The following is a 20,640-nucleotide window of genomic DNA, read 5'->3' as shown; positions in this document are numbered from 1 at the left end:
CCAGCAGCTACTTTACGTCTGAGTCATTCCTGTTTGGTTTACAGTAACAGAAGTCGCTTATGTTGTTATCGAAAGCTACTACAAAGTGCAATGAAGGCTGTTCTCGCACACTCCAGCTATAAGAATCTTCGCTTCTTGCCGTGATTCCTCCTTGCGTATCCAATATGACAAAGATAAAGTTTGGTATAAAATTAGTGACTTTATCAACGTTTCTGTTAAATATATTTACAAGTAAACGATGCAACTGTTAATACAGTGAGAAGTATACCATGTTAAAATGATTTAACGTTATGTCGAATTAAAATATAACTGGTAAACGAACTAAGTGACGTAATAAAGATACCTATACAAAATTTTAAGAGTGTTTAGACGAGATAAAGAGAAACGCAGGTGTACCGTCTCCATACTGTGAGTCTCTGAATGTTTTGACACCACTGATATTCAGAGACCACTGCCATGTGATGAGTATTGTTTGAATGACATTGGTTGAAAATGTTGTCCGTTTACATTAATGCAGAGCCGCCAACTGATTGATAACAAATGTCCAACACAGTCAGAACATATAGGTGTTTCAAGAATAATAGTTGCAACTTCAACCAAATAGGCACCCAGCTCTTCTAGAGTGTTCGTCGACGTCATATTCATCATATCCTTCATCCCTGAAAAAAAACACACACACACACACACACACACACACACACACACACACACACCTGGATTATTTGTTTGAGGGAATGGCAAGAGTAGGGTGGCATGGGGGGACTGTACGAGACACTCCACAAGAATCTGTTGTCCGTCTGACTGAAGCTGCAGCCTTTTTCGTGAAACGTCGAATTGTTTTGAGCATGTTAGACAGTCACTACCATTGCATTAATGCAAACGGACAACATTTTCGGCAACATCTCTAAAAAAATATTCATCGCACAGCAATCTGAACACCGTCTTTGAACATCACTAGAGTCAAAAACTTCATGAACCCCTAGCAGGGTCACATGGAGAGGGTTTCTTCTTATTTCATCTAAACACTGAAGTGCTCTATACATTTTTGTTCGCGTTTTATATGAGTGACGTAACAATACGCTAGATGTGACGACACCTGGTAAAACGAATTCATCTGAGTTCTCAATGTTTCGGAAACATTCCGCTGATAATTTCAAAAACTCTGTTTCAGCAGTAACTGAAGGAATGAATCAATAATATGACCGACTATGTGTTAAAACGTGGTTACGATTGGCCTCCTCGTTGTTATTCTACAAAATGTAAATTACGAGTTCCGAATTGTACAAACTAAAAGTCAGGTCAGGGGCAAACTTGTCGTAAGAGATCCCTCATACCGAACAGGCATACCGAACGGGTTAAAGTGGTTTATACTATTTTAATATCCGCGGATGCGAGTGCGATAAAAGACTTGCGGATGCAGGTAAGAGACTTGCGGATGAGGAGCTGGTACAGACAGCATTTTGCGTATTCGCGCAAATCTCTAGTTGTAGGTTATATAGTAATGTATGCAGGTGTGGAGGTGAGATCAAAGGTAAGTGCGACGTGGCAGGTCGTGGTCGGTGCGGCTGTAAGAGCACACCGGAGACGTGCGGTGGGCTGCTCCGGAGGGTGGTCCTGCGTGGCGGCGCCACAGAGATGCCACACAAAGGGAGCGGAAGCGGCGCCCGGAAGTTGATACCTGAGCCCGGCCGGCCGCAAGCCGATACACACGGCCCGGCCGCGCCACACGCCCACCTCGCACTATTGTCGCAAAGCGGCTCTCATTAGGCAGCGCCACTCCTTGCATGCCATCACTAGTTCAGCAAACACTTCGCGAACCAGTTGCGATACCCTCTCTCTCTCTCTCTCTCTCTCTCTACCTCCCCCTCTCCCCTCCTCTCCCCTCGTGTTAATCTTGACTGCCGAGTCCTCACTTAAAGGGCGAGCGTCAATCCAGAACTTAACCCTAGGACGCCTAAGAGGGGGGGGGGGGGGGTGGGGGGGTTCGCTGAACCCACAATTTTTTTATGTCCCCTGCTTTTGCTCAAGTACCTTTCATACTACATATTCCCTTAGAGTTATTGTTTATTGACTATTTTATGAAACGTTACTGTCAATATATTTTATAGAAAATTCCTGCTTTGAAAGAAAAAATAAATAAACTTATTATGGGGCCAACAACCCCCCCCCCCCCTTAGGCTTCCATGCTGTTGAAAATTTCCCTTAGTAGGATTTCGTATTTCTCATCTCTACAACAATGCAAGTTAGTTTCTTGTTGGTTGGTATTCTTGATATTCACAACAACTGGTTTACTTTCAGAGGAAGTGATTGTTGATGTCAGTCAGCTGTTATTTATCTTGTAAACTTGCAGTGAGTTAGTGCAGTTCCCAACACGTAGGCCTCCAGGAACTTTGGTGTCCTACACAGCAAAAACGAAACCAAGTAAAAACTTACTGATGTTGTCAACAATGCTCCAAGATAAAGGCACTGTTGGAGGAGAGAAGAATAAAACCGAGATAAATGCATATTATAATTCCACTAAATGTGGAATTGATACCATTGATCAAATGGCGCGTATGTACACCTGCAAGAGGGGAACACAGATATGGCCTCTATCTGTATTTTACTCTCTCATCGACATTTGTGCTATCAATGCAACCACCACATTCATCCAGCAACATCCAAGATGGAATGAAAAGAAACACAACAAACGTAAACTTTATCTTCTGCAAGCTGGGATGGAACTAGTGAGATTGCAGCTAGAAGAAAGAAGTGCCAATGCAAGAGGGTTATCTAACCAAATTGTTCAATCAATGGAGACTATTCTACAAAAGAAAATCAAAGAAGTGACAACAGAAGCACGTCAGACTCCTGCAGGGAAAGGTCGGTGCCATATTTGTGTAAGAAAAGCTAAAACAAAGAAGCAGAAGTACAACAATCTAAGTAAACCAAAACAGTATTGTGGACAGTGTCATAAACATGTGTGTAACACACATTCAGAAAAAATTGTGAAGTGTGTCTCTTGCCTTGAAGTTGATGACTCAGAGTAGTCTATTGTATATGAGCACATCTGTATTTTGTATTATAATCTGTCAATTTTTTATTCACTCAATCCAATATTTATAACAATTAACAACATTTATAAACCGATGCCTTAGTTAAAATACATAAACCATTTTGAAAGTTGTAATTTTTCGTCAGTAAACTTATTAAATACTTGTGGGCCCGCCGAACCCCCCCCCCCCCCCACCCCCCTTAGGCATCCAAGTTAGAAAAAGAGGCTTGGGCGTCCTAGCGTTAGCACTTACTTTATTTATTTGGTCACCATACATGTGTACTATGAACAGTTTCTACTTCACGCAGACTAGGCATACCCAGCTTGGAGAACAAAGTGAACGCAATGATCTTTTTACTTATTTGGCACTTCATATCCTTTCTTGCATCTAATCATATATCCTTACTGAATCAACACTCATAAGCCATATATATTATTAATAATAATAATAATAATAATAATAATAATAATAATAATAATGACAGGGGACAAAACTGAACCACATAACTACAGGGGTAGCTCACTCGTGCCGGTCACATATAAAATTCTATCAAAAGTTCTCATGAATAGATTAGAAGAACAAGCTGACCCACAAATAGGAGAATACCAGGCTGGTTTTCTCAAGGGACGATAATGCATAGAACAGATCTGGAATCTGAAAATGATTCTCCAGATGAGAAACACCAGAAACACAGTGGTCACTTTTGTAGATTTTAAAAAGGCCTACGACTCAATAGACACAGTAGCGCTCTGCAACACGCTGGAAGAATTCAGCATTGTAAGTAAGACAAGAGCAATAATTCGGCAAACATTAACTGACACAGTCTCCAAGGTTAAATTTATGGGGAATATCTCTGAACCATTTGAAATCCAAACTGGAGTGCGACAGGGTGGCGGACTTTCACCATTACTCTTTAAAATCATTCTTGAAAAAATTATCAGGACATGGGAAAAATAAGTCAAAGGAATCCAAATTGGCATTAGAAAAGATAATAGATTCAATGTTAAGTGTTTAGCTTTTGCAGATGACCTTGCAATCCTCACAAATAATAGAAAAGAAGCCACTAACGCCATAGAGAAGTTACACGAAATTACACAAAGAACTGGCCGGCAAATTTCGTATGTGAAAACCCAATACATAGAAAGAGTGCCACAAGACGAATTCCCTATTGTGACAACCCATGGGAAAATCGTATAAGTACCACATTTTAAGTATCTGGGAGAAATCATACAGCCATCGGGGATCAACCTAAAGGCCAATGAGGAATGAATAAAAAAAACTACAGAAAGCATATAAACTCACGTGGTACTATTATAACAAAAAGTCCATATCGATTAACGCAAAATTGAGGCACTAAAACACTGTCGTACTTCCAGAGGTACTGTATGCATCTGAAACAACACAAATAGGTGGGCAAACTAAAATCAAAGAAATAGAGAAACAAGAAAGGAAAATTCTCAGGAAAATTTTTGGCCAGATACAAGAGCAAGGAATCTGGAAGAAGAGACCAACAACAGAATTATATAAATACACAGACAAGATTACGGACACAATAACGAAAAGCAGAATGCAGTTCTACGGACATATCCACAGGATGAATGAAAACAGAATTTCAAAGCGAATTCCTAAAGTCATCAATTCAGGCAGGGGAAAAACAAAATGGATAAAAGAAGTTGAAGAAGACCTCAGACAAGCAGACATAACAGTAAACGATGCAGAAAATAGAACTGAATTCAGGAACATCATTAAAAAAACATAATTTTGACACCACAACACAGAAGAGACCAGGATGCAAATGGACAGCGGAGCGAAAGAAACAACACAGTGAAAACATGAAGGAAACTTGGGCTCAGAAAAAACATAAACGATCATCATAAAGGAATTCAAGTTCGAACGCTCTCTTTAAATGGGAATAATCGAAAATAATAATAATAATAATAATAATAATAATAAGAGTTAACAATTATATCTGTATGCACTTAAGAGACAAAACATTATAACCGACTGCTTTTAACGTGTTGCTTCATCTTTGGAACGCAATACAGCAGCGATTCGGCGTGTCATGCCTTGGGTGGTTTTCGGAGGTATGTGGCACTGGCTGTCAACCCACGGATCACGTAATTCGCGTAAATTATGGGCCACTGCTTTGTGGGAGCGGAGTTGGCACCCGATAGTGTCCCACATAGGGTGACGTAGTTGGCCAAGACGTCAACGTGAGCTTACTACCGTGCTACTCAAATCACTATAGCAAGACTTTGGCCTTGTGACACGGACAGTTATCTTGGTGGAAAACGCCATCGCCGTCGGGGAAGACATCAGGCTGGAAGAGATGCAGGTGGACCGCAATGATGTTCAAATATACCAAATATACCGTGGTGCATTTTAATAACCTATTACCGCAAGTCTCACGGAAGTCCATTCGAACGCCGCCCGTAGCGTAATTTATCTCCACCAGCCTGCGTCCCTGACAAGGCGTATGTTTCGAACAGACGTTAATCTGTATGACGCAGTATCCGGTCGGTCACATCGACCAGGTGTGAGAAGAAATGTGATTCGTACGACCGGGCGACACGTTTCCATTGATCCACGGGCCAATCACGATGGTCCTGTACCCACTGCAATCTTAACTGACGATTCGTTCAGTCATCATGGGAACACGTAGGGACTGCCTGCTATGTTCGACTACGTACGATGATCGGTCTGCTCCGAAACATTTTTGCTTATACCAGCACTGTACTCTCTCATCAGATCTGTCACAGGTCGCCAGCTATCCAAGTTTAAAACTCAGGCAAGCTTCCGACAATCACATACTGCGATGAGGCGTGGACGTCCAACACCTTGTCGCCCAATAGTCGTTACATCGTCCTGTAACTACTTTCTATAGATTCCCACAACAGAAGCACGAGAAAAGCCAATGAGCTTCGCCGTTTCAGAGGTGCTCGTCACCTGGTGCTGCGTCTTAACAGTTTACCCTTTGTCAAAGTCGCGTATGTCAGTGGATTTCACCATCTGCGGCCCGTGACGTCACTAGAATGACTGCCCATTCCTCTGTCCGCCATATATATATTTTCCTTATAGCGTCACGTGTCCGCAACGACACCGGGCGGCATCAGTTTCACGGTGCAATGTGGTCAAAATATTCTGGCTAATCGCTGTCGCAGGTAGCTGGGTAGTTTGTTCCAGTAGAATGGAATGGAGAAGGAAACTGAGAAAGATTTAGTATTATGCAAAGGTGAAGCTACGGTGCAGGAACAATCCGATCTGGTTTTGCAGCATCCGCTGTATCAGGACAGGTGCTGAGCTCAGCAGCAACAAAGAAAACACAGTGTGAAAATGACTTTTTCTACACTGAAGCGCCAAAGGAACTGTTATAGGCATGCGTATTCAAATACAGAGATATGTAAACAGGCAGAATACGCCGCTACGGTCGGAAACGCCTATATAAGACAACAAGTGTTTGACGCAGTTGTCAGATCGGTTACTGTTGCTGCAATGGCAGGTTATCAAGATTTAAGTGAGTTTGAACGTGGTGTTATAGTCGGCTCACGAGCGATGGTACACGGCATCTCCGAGGTAGCGATAAAGTGGGGCTTTTCCGTACGACCATTTCACGAATGTACCGTGAATATCAGGAATCCGGTAAAACATCATATCTCCGACATCGTTGCGGCCGGAAAAAGATCCTGCAAGAACGAGACCAACGACGGCTGAAGAGAGTCGTTGAACGTGACAGAAGTGCAATCCTTCCTCAAATTGCTGCAGATTTCAATGCTGGGCCATCAACAAGTGTCACCGTGCAAAGCATTCAACGAAACAGCATTGATATGGGCTTTCGGAGCCAAAGATTCACCCGTGTACACTTAATGACTGCACGACACAAAGCTTTAAGCTGGGCCCGTCAACATCAATATTGGACTGTTGATGACTGGAAAAATCGTGCCTGATGGTGAAGCTCAATGGTTCGTCTGAACATTTAAAATTCGCAAAGAGAAACTCCGTTCCTCCCACACACAGGAGCAAGCCTTAAAGATTTTTCTTTCCTTCTACGGCTGTTTGCACCATGGTGGTAAGTCGCCGGCAGAATTATTACACGGTCGTTATCACCGTACCATGTTGCGTCTTTTGAGGCCCCGCGGAAATAATTTGTTCTGCCAGGTCCGACAAAGTTTGAACTGCAGGACGTAGTTTAAAGTTTTTGGCAAGTAACAACATTGGGAGCACGGTGTCATCACAAAAATCTTGAATCATTCCTCTTACATCGTTCAGTGTTCCTAGTGTTCCTCTGGGGGGGGGGGGGGGGGGGGGCGATGATGATGTTTGGCTATCGGGGCGCTCAACAGCGCGGTCATCAGCGCCCGTACAAAGTTTCAATTTTTACCCTGTCCAATTTTTAACACATACCAATTTAGCCACTGTCACAGATGATGATGATGATGAAATGATGAGGACAAGACAAACATCCAGTCCCCGAGCAGAGAAAATCCCCAACCCGGCCGGGAATCGAACCCGGGACCCCGTGATCCAGAGGCAGCAACACTGGCCACTAGACCACGAGCTGCGGACAAGAGTTCCTCTGGGTGGCACCAGCGGCTCCAGCACCAGCTGTGCCACTCTTGTTTCAATGATTCTTCCGCAGAATTTTTGCTTATAGTCCCAGAACACCGCTGGGGCCGCAATAGGGTCGTCTGTGCCCATCCGCATGACGCGGTTGGCACTGTCGAGCGTACTACCGATGGACATTGACGTCCCGCCACTGCTGCCGCTGCCAATGCCGCCGCCGACGTCACTGCCGATGTCAGTGGATGCACCATCAGTTGATTGTCAGCATGACGCCGCTACAGCTCCACTTGCAGTTAGCCCGACAACAGCATCTGCCTCACTGGATGCGGGAGTTCTCCCAGGGCTGATTTTTCTGCGTGTTTTCCCGTAGATACCGGGGTGTGGACAGAGAGCCACAATCGACCATAGTTGTCCTCACTATTTCGTCAACTACGTGTATCGTATCTGACTACAGGTACATCCACTGCCAACATAGTTCACTGACCATCCTTTACGTCCTTCTGCCATCCCAATTACTGTTATTTATTTATTTAACCTGGCAAGATTAGGGCCATCAGGCCCTCTCTTACATTTAACCAGGCATTCTACTTATTTTACATTCATATGTTTTAGTAGGCATGTTAAACTACATCTAGTACAAAAAGTGAAATAAACAATTAGAAAGGCACACCTGGAAAAATACATACATATAGAGTTTATATTCGTAGGTCATAAGTACTGTTATAATTATACATTATTGAAGAGACAGATTTTAGATAGGAGTGCTAGCAACAGGGAGTATGAGGGAGACTCATGGTGAAGGGAGGAGAAGAATAGAGAAACATGATAAAACATAATTAAAGAAATATAAAGGAAAAGAAGATTGCGTGGCTAATAGAGACAGATGAAGAGGAAGACATCTCAGGAGCAAGATAGTGGACGCTAGCTTTGCTATTTGACAGATGAGAGGATTGGCCTTGTACATTAATTTTGTGGAGAACGTTATGAGGATGATAGTAGGAAATGCTTCAACTTCTTCTTAAAAGCAGCAGGAGATTGAATTTTGCGCAAGGTAAGGGGCAGTTTGTTCCAGAGGCGGACAGCGGCAACTGAGAAGGAGTTTGCAAAAGTTTTTGTTTTGTGAGTGGGCACAGTTAGGATACCAAATAAGAGTGACCTCGTGTTTCGGTTATGATGGCATGACAGGTTTTTAATCTCTGAAGCAAGGTACTGGGGTGCTTGCGCGACGAGGAGTCGGTGAAGTAGACATAGAGCGTGGTAGTCACGCAATTTGTCCGGCCGCAGCCACCCTAGCTGGGAGTATGAAGCACTAACATGATCATATCGGCGAATGTTGCAGGTGTAACGCACACAGGCATCCATGGTTAGTTCTAGCCGTCTTTTGTTTTCACTACGCATGCCTTGTTGAATCACATCACAATAGTGGAGGTTCGGTAGAACGAGTGTTTGCACGAACTGGCGTTTCAAGTCCTGTGGAAATAGGTTCCGAAACTTTTTGAGAGCATAGAGACAAGCAGACGTCTTTCGGCACACTGCGACTGTATCCTCCGCCCAGTTGAGATGCTCATCCAAAGTTACACCCAAGTTCTTAACTGTTTTCTGATATGGTATTGGAGTACCGTCAAGCAGAATAGGAGGTAGCCATTCGCGGAAATCTGAACTTATTAATTTCTTATGGGCTATTAAGATTACTTGCGTCTTTTTTGCATTTAGTTTAAGCCCCAGGTTTTTCGCCCATGTTACTTACGCCCATATTACAAAATTCTGTATGTCCTTTGAGTTTGACAACATATTGCTTGGTTGTGACTTACTAAGCACCCCGTGTGAAGGCGTATGTTAATACTGATGTGTTTATGCATGTTTGCAGAATATTTGAGGAGTAAGAAGAACAAAAGGCATTCGAGGCGACGGTTCACAAGATTTACGGCCCGCCGCTATCCATTACACCTGCAGAAGCAGTTACAGGCCAGAGCGGCGAATGTGCGTTATTCCACTCGTAAATTAAAATACACGGATGCAAAGCTGGTTACGCAGGCGTGTAAGTTGTACAAGTGTATACTGCCACGTAAATTAATATTCAGAAATATGTGTTTAGAATGGCACCGACAGGCCATCCCAAGTTTTAATGGTGACAGCCTCTTCAACAAGAATGGCGAGAGACAGCAATAAAAAACTAAATAGACGTAGTTAACTTCTGTTATAAAGTAATTAACGTTGACTAATTGCAAAACCTTTGAAATATTTCGCTGTAGTTGACCATCTCGTAGAAACAGAGTTTCAGACTTATTTTCCCACCATCTTGCACGAAATTTCTAGTTTCGTGAGTGAAGATGAACCGTCTGAATTCACAGGTTTGCCAATGCGATAACAGATGTTTCTTAAATGATTACCCGCGTTTGTAACTGAGAATTGAAAGGTGCTGTTATTAAACAGTAACAGCAGTGATCCAGAATGATTCTTGCACTCCAAAGCTGAGTGCGCGCTGTTATGTTGACAGACTGAATACACGGTGTAGAGATTCGAGCATGTATCTTACATTTCTTGGACAACGCTCTTACCGATTGAGCTATCTAGACGCGACTCACGACTCTTTCTCACAACTACAATTTTGCCACTATGTCCCTCCTACTTTCCAATCGTATAAGCTCTCCTGCGTTACTTTCGAGATTAGCCCTCCTAGAAGAACGTATAGTCGGAGAAATGGCTTAGCCACCAACTAGGAGGTTATTTCCTAAATCTTTCATTCTTCAGTCGAATGTGCGCTATTTTGAAATTTTCTAGGAGATCACCACTACGTGTGAGACCAAGATTCGAACACGAGAGATTGGCTTTCCTGGGCAATGCTGGACAACTCATCCGGTAACGGCATTGCCTGTGAAATTTTAATCTGTCGGAAGTTTAATTAAAAATGATAACAGTGTTGGAGAAACCAGTCTGAGACGCCTACTTACAGCAGCACATATAAAGAAACAATACAACCAGCATTTGTGAAACTAAAGGAATTCTGGTCATTATCAAACAGACTAAAATTCTCTGTTTTGAAATATGTAATTTTTATCATCTAGTCGTGAGGTCGCTGAAGAAACGTCGTGCACTCCCTCCAGACTAGGTGAGACGCGTGCCATTTCACTACGTGACGCTCGTTACCTCACCGTCGACGAACGAAATTGGCGGAACCATATTTATCTCATAGATATAAGATTCACCAACCTCACTTTAGCCTACCGCGCCAAGCTTAAACAGCCGCAGCATCGATATCATTGGGTTTATCTGATCGTTCCGGTGGACTTTACATTTACCATCGCCACTTTTGCTTCGAGAAATACCGAACCTTCAGTTTTGTTCTATGGGTATATTGATGTGTTTTTTGTTGTTGATCATGCTGACAGTGAGAGTGAAAAGTGAGGGTGACAACCAAGCCCCAAGGTCAACATACGACTTCCTCTGCTCGAACTGCGTCAGCTGTGAGCCGAGCTTTACATTTACAGCTGAAGGATGGAAAAACATTAACAGAGATACCTTTCCTCAGTCTGCAAAATGCGGAGGGGTTTGGAATTTAGGCTGGGATACATCACAGTGTGATGATAAGAAACTGAAAACCAAAATACTTCTTCTCTCTGCTACTCAAATCCAGGTGAAAAATTTGTTTCATCGTCAGAAAACGAACTACTTCAGGCTCGGAAACCACCACAATATTAACCATTAGCGAATTCTAGTATGGAAATAAGTTTCTGTGAAAGATTAAGAGAGCGTGAAGCATCCGTAATTACATGTAAGGCTGGAAATTCTCTGGTCGTCGTTTAATTCTGAGAATATGTAAGAACACAGACATAAAATTGATTAAGATGCCCATTTATAAACTGTGAATATGGACCCTTGAAAGTTTCATTTTTACACTGTCTGACTTTATTTTAGATCAAGTTAACACAGGGTTAACTTACTTTGCACAACGGTTAAACAATGAGCTCACATTAATATTTAATTACACCTTAATGATCCAGTTTCTTACCAACGAATACATCAGTTGACTTACGAAATTTACAAATACGCCATCTTATGGACAAAACATGTGCTATGAACACGCTTGGCTTGATGTTATGACTTAGATATCTTTCTACACAAAGAGTGAAAATACTGAATAACAGAAGATCACTGTATGGATCCTGGAATGTCATTACCTTCGTATAAGATCTTGATGTAAATTTACTGAAATTGGAAGAATCATGCGAGAATTCTCCTGGAGATCTTGTGCTGAGTAATTTACTGCCAACTGTGGTGCAGTCATTAGTGAATAAAAAAGTTTGCTGAAGGCAAATGATCATGACAGAATTTCCACTACGGGAAGAAATGTAAACTACGTGAGCACAAAACTTGCTAAATAGAATCGTTGTACGAATTCTATCACTTTATTAATGGCAAGGAGCGTAAGCAAATTCAGAGAGGTCATGTGTAAATTAGTATTTCAACTCAAAACACAGCTCATAGCAGAAGGAAATAACGTGGCGTTACACAGGGCGAAGAAAAATTCGCTCTCTTCGACTTCGCAGCGCGATTCCTCACATACCAGCAAAAAAAAAATGTCTGTCACAACACTTCGTCCTGCGCATATTTCCGGCAGTAATTGCACGTTAGAGATTGGTAGTCTGGTAATACTGTAATCACATGTACGGCTACTATCTATGTTAGCAGACGGAAGCACTGCTGTACAGTTGGTACAACGGACAGCGTTTTGGTTTAGCATGCAGGAGGTCAAGGGTTCGATTATGGGTCAAGATGTATTCCTTTTTATTTGCCAATTTCATTATGTCATATAATACTGAGTATCCTCTGCTTCTTAAGCCATACATATCCGACATTTACAGAGTAATGTGTTTTCTAACAGTGAGCATGACGAAAAAACGTTCAGAGAAGTCAGAAATATACAACTGAAACAAATAACTCGTCATAGGACAGAATAACTACAAAAGCAATATCAATTTCGAGGTGCTGAAGGTGATTGCACAGTTAAATAACTCGACACCTGCTAGTCATTCATACAACGTGCAATGCGTCCACTCAAATATAACACATTAGAAACCAGTGTCAATAATAATTTCCATACAATGACTGCATGAAGTTTACAAAAGAATACGTAGTCCTCACAGTAGGCGCTATCTAAATACAGTCCCTTATTAATTCCAAAGTGTGCATGTGCACCATCGTGTTGGAACCATAACCGCTGCCGAACATGAATTTGAACGTCTTCCAGTGTGTCAGGCAAATAGTTTGAGAGGAATGCATGATACCTGTGTGCCGTCAACACGCCAGGCAACAAGAAGAGACTCCGACTTCTGTCTCCCAGTATTCCGGCCCAAACTTTGCTGCCAAAGCGAACTTGATATCCTCGGTCCGAGATGACGTGCGCCTTAACGTCACACCAATGGCTGTGCATACTGAAGACACCCTCACGATTGAACGTTGTTTCATCCTACCATACTACATACAGTGTCTACGAAGTTGTCATTAGCTTCCTGTAGCTGTCAGAACCATGCACACAATGGCATCCGCAGACCGCGGTCTGCAGGACGTAAGGGTTACGTTAAAAATAATGTTAGGAGTGCAGCCTATGCTTGTGCAGCACGCGAACAACCGTGCGTTGCAAGACACGCAGCTGCCTTGCTACGCTACGTGTATTTCGCTGAAGTTCATGGTGTATGACTCCTCAAGGCAATGCTCCAAACGACGAAACATGTTTTTATCTGGATGACGTCGACCACGGTATTTAGAGGATATTCATGAGCAGCAACATCAGCCCGGTTATCAGATGCGCCAAGGACCAGAAGCATATTCACATACTCATCGTTTGTGTTTGCCATACGTCTGCTACAGTGTTTCGTAGTAACACAAGAAGAAAATACGATATGTGTGCGAACGTACTTGGAGTCTGTCACAGACACGTTTCTCCGATAGTAGCTAGTCCCTGTCTGATGAACAGCGCATACACTATAAATACATCGTTAGTCGCAGCGGCCTGTTCCACCTAACGTGCATCATCTCCCTAACAGCTTTTGTTCTGCATGATCCATCCCGACACTGCTCCCTGTGAAACGTTCGTTTTCGAATTACACTGCTTCCCTAACGGTAATGGACGTGATGCTTTCACATTTCCATTGACAGTAATAATAATACGCTACTGGCCATGAAAATTGCTACGAAGATGACGTGCTGCAGACGCGAAATTTAACCGACAGCAAGAAGATGCTGTGATATGCAAATGATTAGCTTTTCAGGGCATTCACACAAGGTTGGCGCTGGTGGCGACACTTTCAACGTGCTGACATGAGCAAAGTTTCCAACCGATTTCTCATACACAAACACCAGTTGACCGGCGTTACCTGGTGAAACGTTGTTGTGATGCCTAGTGTAAGGACGAGAAATGCGTACCATCACGTCTCCGACTTTCATAAAGGTCGGATTGTAGCCTATCGCGATTGCGGTTTATCGTATCGCGACATTGCTGCTCGCGTTGGTCGAGATCCAATGACTGTTAGCAGAATATGGAATCGGTGGGTTCAGGAGGGTAATACGGAACGCCGTGCTGGATCCCAATGGCCTCGTATCACTAGCAGTCGAGATGACAGGCATCTTATCCGCGTGGCTGTAACGGATCTTGCAACCATGTCTCAGTTCCTGAGTCAACAGATAGGGACGTTTGCAAGACAACAACCATCTGCACGAACAGTTCGATGACGTTTGCAGCAGCATGGACTATCAGCTCGGAGACCATGGCTGCGGTTACCCTTGACGCTGCGTCACAGACAGGAGCGCCTGCGATGGTGTACTCAACGACGAATCTGGGTGTACGAATGGCAAAACGTCGTTTTTTCGGATGAATCCAGGTTCTGTTTACAGCATGATGACTGTCGCATCCGTATTTGTCGTCATCGCGGTGAAAGCACTTTGGAAGCGTGTATTCGTCATCGCCATACTGGTGTATCACCCGGCGTGATGGTATGGGGTGCCATTGGTTACACGTCTCGGTCACCTCTTGTTCGCATTGATGGCACTTTGAACAGTGGACGTTACATTTCAGATGTGTTACGACCCGTGGCTCTACCCTGCATTCGATCCCTGCGAAACCCTATATTTCAGCAGGATAATGCACGACCGCGTGTTGCAGGTCCTGTACGGGACTTTCTGGATACAGAAAATGTTCGACTGCTGCCCTGGCCACCACATTCTCCAGATCTCACACCAATTGAAAACGTCTGGTCAATGGTGGCCGAGCAACTGGCGCGTGACAATACGCCAGTCACTACTCTTGATGAACAGTGGTATCGTGTTGAAGCTCCATGAGCAGCTGTATCTGTACACGCCATCCAAGCTCTGTTTGACTCAATGCACGGGCGTATCAAGGCCGTTATTACGGCCAGAGGTGGTTGTTCTGGGTACTGATTTCTCAGGATCTATGCACCCAAATTGCGTGAAAATGTAATCACACGTCTGTTCTAGTATAATATATTTGTCCGATGAATACTCGTTTATCATCTGCATTTCTTCTTGGTGTAGCAATTTTAATGGCCAGTAGTGTAACAATAGGAACGCTTGGAGATAATTACTAAACAGCATACGCTTATCAGCCTCAGAGTTGAAAGGCATGATTAGTGGTTCCATGGTGATAATACATAAAAATGGTAACCGAGTTTCGAAATTATTTGCAAAGCACGTTGCCAGCCCTGCTGGTGACGTAAGGCCCTAACGAAATTTAATGGACCTCAACGTTACAAGAATAACAGTTGGTACTAAACGATAGGACCATTGGGGTAGAGTATACAGAAAACAGCTTTGGAATATAGCAGATGAAGTGGTGCGAAACAACAAACAACTAGCGTCACTGCGTGCAGAAGGCTTGTTTAAAAGCTGACCAATGAAAATGATTGTACTTTCACTTCTGTATTCGTAATGCGTAGTGAAAATATTTTGTGGAAGACCCACTGTAATCGCTGTATGACGAGTAATACACAAAATATCATATCACGCAGACTAGATTTAGCAAAAAAAAAAAAAAAAAAAAAAAAAAAAAACCGAATACGTCTCGACCCAGAATGAAACCCTCGACGTCCTGCCTCCTAACCCAAAACGCTCTCCACTGCACCGACAGCACAGCACTACTCCTATAAGCTGACAGAGGTAGTTACCGTACGTGTGATAAGTGTTGCGAGAGCATCAGTTTTTAACGTCCATTTACTGTCTGAAATATGCGCAGGACGAAATTTTGTGAGAAACATTTTTGTATTGCTAGCATGTGAAGACTCGCACTGTTAATTCAGATTGCGCGTACTTTTATTCAGTGGTTCAAATGGCTCTGAGCACTATGGGACTTAACATCTATGGTCATCAGTCCCCTAGAACTTAGAACTACTTAAACCTAACTAACCTAAGGACATCACACAACACCCAGCCATCACGAGGCAAAGAAAATCCCTGACCCCGCCGGGAATCGAACCCAAGAACCCGGGCGTGGGAAGCGAGAACGCTACCGCACGACCACGAGCTGCGGTTTATTCAATCTGTATACCACTGAATAACAGGTAATTCATTCATGTAGCATTCAAAAAACTGATGGAAATACCTGGAATCGTTAGCCAAATTAGGTAGGGGTTTATGTAGTTCGCCTACACTGGAGGCGCGTAATACAGAGAAGACCAATTCCGACCCTTGTGAATCGAGGCTGTATGTATGCCTCACCGTACAAAACATGTTGAATAATATCACTAGCAATGGCAGCAATGGCACAGTACAGACGTGAATTCCTTGCACTAGAACAACATGCCCAACTGCGCTGTGCAGTTCGTTACCTCGTGACTTGCAACTCGTAACACTAGAATGCAGAACGCAAATCTCCTTGCAAGTTTCTGCATATAAACCCAAGCTGTAACCGCCAGCCAGTCTCTCCGTCTCCGTACATCAGACCAGCCACAGACTGAGAACGAGACATTCGAATACCGAACACGCAGCACGGGCGCAGCTGCGCTGATTTCCTATTGGCCGAGAACATACTGCTCGCCGAAGAACGTCGCTTGGACTCTACATTTCGCCTGAGTAAAGGCTGTCTCCAAGGCAGACAACGATTAGCGGGCACAGATTATCTTAGGAAAAGTGCTCATGCGTTAGCAGATGTGGAAAACATAAGAAGCTGGAAGTTCTTTCACAGGCCATTTTCAATAGTCGCCTCCATTAGAGCCTTGCAATTACAGCAATTCCAACTTCCTCTGTTGCTACCGGATTCGGTAACATTTCGTAATCTTTTCAAAAATCGACGAACACAATTTGGTATACTCGCACTGTAGAAAAGTTACACTTTCATCTTCTGAGCTTCCATTGTTTAATTAATAACTTGTGGCAAATTACAAAACAACAGTAATTTGACATCTCTATTATTATTATTCTCGAATCAGAAACATACAAATTTACAGTAGCCATACACATCAATAAATATGTACATATATATACACAAATTGTATTTATATTACATGTGCCCAGTACTTTGCAACCTCCAAGGCGCTTGGAGTGGCTTCCAGGAGATCAATCTTCGTGCAGGATGTAGGGCACAAAAGGCACTGGAGCATGTGGCTTGTGGTTTGTTCTTGTCCACAATCACAGGACGTATCTTCTGTTACGAAGCCCCATCTCTTCAGGTTGTCTCTGGATCGTCCAACTCCTGATCGTAATCTGTTTAAAGATTTCCACACCAGCCAGCTCTCGTTGTGTCCAGGTGGTAGTTCTTCAGCTTCTAGCGTCTGCAGGTGAGGCGTCGACTTCTTCCATAACTCCAGCCTTGCCTTCTCTGGTGAAATGGTGAGCTTCTCGGACGTTCTCAGGAAGCTCTTTCGCGATCTCAGCCGTTGCTGTGGTGGATTATGTCCGTGCAGTGGATGGGCACTGTCCTGTTCCACTTTCAGTCTCTCCTTGTTGGCAGCCACTGTTCTGGGTATCCATGGTGGCGCTATTCCAGCCAGGCAGTAGAGCTTTTCAGTTGGGGTAGGTCTTAAGCAACCTGTCATCAACCTGCAGGTTTCGTTGAGAGCAATGTCTACTTGTCTGGCATGAGATGACATGTACCAGACTGGAGAAGCATATTCAGCAGTAGAAAAACACAGTGCCATTGCAGAACAGCTAATAGTTTGTGGATGTGATCCCTACTGTGTCCCCGCTAGTTTGCGAATTAGATTGTTTCGAGCGGAGATTTTCATTTTGGTGTTCTTGCAGTGAGTTTTGAATGTCAGAGTTCTATCGAGAGTGACTCCCAAGTATTTAGATGTGTGATGATGCTGGCGTTGGATGCCTGTCCATGCAATATGTAGCTCACGATTAGCTTCCCTGTTCCTTAAATGAAAGGGGTACATGAAAGGAGCCTCCGCGAAGATTGCAATGATTTCCGACCAAGATAAGACTTGCAATCGGGCGTACCATGGGCGTCAGGTTTCCCTGGCGGCTGATCCTTTCACACCAGAAACATCATCTTGGTCCTTTTCAGGACCACAGTTGACCATCATATCGATGACATCTCTATATGACCTAGTGTACTTTAAAAAAAAAATTTAAAGATGGCATTCGCTCGCTGCGATTGGCGGTTCTGGCAAGTGTGAGGCCTGGCACTGGAACCCGTGAACATAGTTAGGAACACAAACGAGAAGTTGAAACTCTGAGTCGATCCGTGAGACGTGCATATATAATGAAATTGGTACCGTTATCTGGTCATGTTCCTGATCTGATAGGCAATTTTTAACTTCTCACAAATGTTTCTTTTCCAGCAATGTTCTGAAAATATATTGAGTACTTCACCTTCCTTACATGTTATAAGTTTGAAGCGATCGGGCTTCAAACCAGACAGTTGCCTTTCATAGCAATGATCTTACTGTTAAGCTCACGGCCTGCTAGCCAATATAAGTATCTGTCTCCCGCTCTTAAAATTCCACACAAGTTCTCGTGCTTTACGTGCTTGACTTGCGTCACAATCAATGGAGCGTTTGCAATTTCATTTTTCCGCTTTGCAGTGGAATGCACACGACCACTTTAATGTAACTGTAAAATTTCATTACAGCATACCGTGAAAGCGTAATTGTGAGAACAATTTTCAGTCAATAGTACAGTCATGTTCCCCTCTTATAAATCTTACAAAACTAAGGACCAGCTGTTAAGTATGTGAATCGAGTAAGCAACGTCTTATAACGAACCAAGCACATGTTTCAAGGTGTGCCATAACCAGTCTAAAAATAGCAGAAGCGATTAGTAGCATTTTATTTTTATTTTTTTATTTTTATTTTTTATTTTTTTTTTTAGCACGTTTCATTCCTTCTCCCGAGGGGAGAAGGCGGGCTGTTTTAAGGCTTATCTCAGTGCCCTTCATCAGCCAGAGGTTTACATCTTTATTTTATTTCTTATACATAACTTATATTTTTGAATACATGCTATACATAATATTGGTTTTTTTGGTTCATTACATATAAATAAGTGATTGGTAACATTATAAATTAAAATAATTGAAATATAAATAAAAATAGATAAGTGATGTATCATTGAGTAATGGTTTACATTTTTTTTTCCTGCTTGCTTGTGCAGGAGTGTTATGTGTTGTGGTGTTCGTACTTTTGTGTTTCCGCTTACTTCTACGTTACAGGTTCTCCTTTCCTGTTACTACAGTACTCGGAGTTGGGTATTACAATATTTTCCTTAGTGTATGACTGTTTTTGTTCTCTTTTGTCGTGTTTTATGTGTGTTGATGTTGTGTTTTTCTGTGTGATATTTGTGTGTTTTGTGCGGTGTGGAGCCGTTGCGGTGTTTTGGATATGGGTTTTGGTGCGTTATACTTCATGTCATGGGCTTTTGTTATGGTCTTTCGTCTAGGTAAGGTGGGGTTGTTTCAAGATGAGTCAGTTGTGTCATTGTTGGTGCTAGGTCGGGGAATATTCTGGAGGTGTTTTGAGCTGCTGTACGCGCTGGATAGATGTATTTAAATTTTGGTCGTCGTGTCGTTGGTGGTTTGATTGTCAGTATGTCTTCCATATCTGGTCTTTTGTGGAGGATACGGGATCCATATCTTGCTCTTAGTTTCGCGAACCTCGTCTGGAGCGGTGTCATGTCTGTGATCTGGTATACTTCGTTGCTTGGGGTGCGAGGTGGTAGTTTTGAGATGCTGCGCAATAGTCGTCGCTCTGTTGCGTATAGTTTTTCTGCTATAGTCTTCGGTATACCGCCTAGTGGCGCTGAGGCATATTCGTAAATAGGTCTGATGTATGTTTTGTACGTGTGTATGGTTGTCCTGGTGGAACAACCATACAGTCGGCCTTGCACTTGTCTGATGAGGTTTTGTCTTCGTCTTGTTTTGTTTAGTAGGTGCTGAAGATGAGTCTTATAGTTTAGGTGTTTGTCAAGGAATACCCCGAGATATCTTGCCGAGTTTGTGAGTTGTAGGGGTTGGTTGCAGAGTCTGAGGATGATGTCGGTGCGTTTTTGTTGTCGTTTTTGAGTCAGGTTTCCGTGCTGGAATAGCACTGTTCGTGTTTTGTGGGGTTTGGTCTTATCCTCCATTTTGTCATCCAGTCTTCGAGTTTGGTCAGGTATCTTGTGGCTTTTCGTTGTATGGTGTCTGTCCGGAGGCCTGTGCACCAGTAGGCGGTGTCGTCCGCATATAGCGCCAACTTTTCGTTGGCGTCTCTTGGGGTCGGTACGTCATGCGTGTACAGCGCGTACAGTAGCGGAGATAGTATAGCTCCTTGTGGGACGCCTGCCTCTGGGGTGAATGGTTCTGATGCTGCGTCGTTTACATGGACTCTGGAGACCTGGATGCGTATGAGGCGCACTAGTTTGGGTGGGATGCCTAGTTTAATTAGCTTGTAAAACAGTTCGTTGTGCCATAATCGGTCGAAGGTGCGTTCTATGTCTGATTAGTATCAGTAGCATATGTATATACACATATATACATATTGACATAATCGCTCATGCACGACCTATTTCCATGACTTTATATACATACTCATTGTCATCATGATCAGACGTAATCTAT

Source organism: Schistocerca piceifrons, chromosome X (genome assembly GCF_021461385.2).
Source record: "Schistocerca piceifrons isolate TAMUIC-IGC-003096 chromosome X, iqSchPice1.1, whole genome shotgun sequence".
NCBI lineage: Eukaryota > Metazoa > Arthropoda > Insecta > Orthoptera > Acrididae > Schistocerca > Schistocerca piceifrons.
This window is presented reverse-complemented; position numbering follows the sequence as displayed.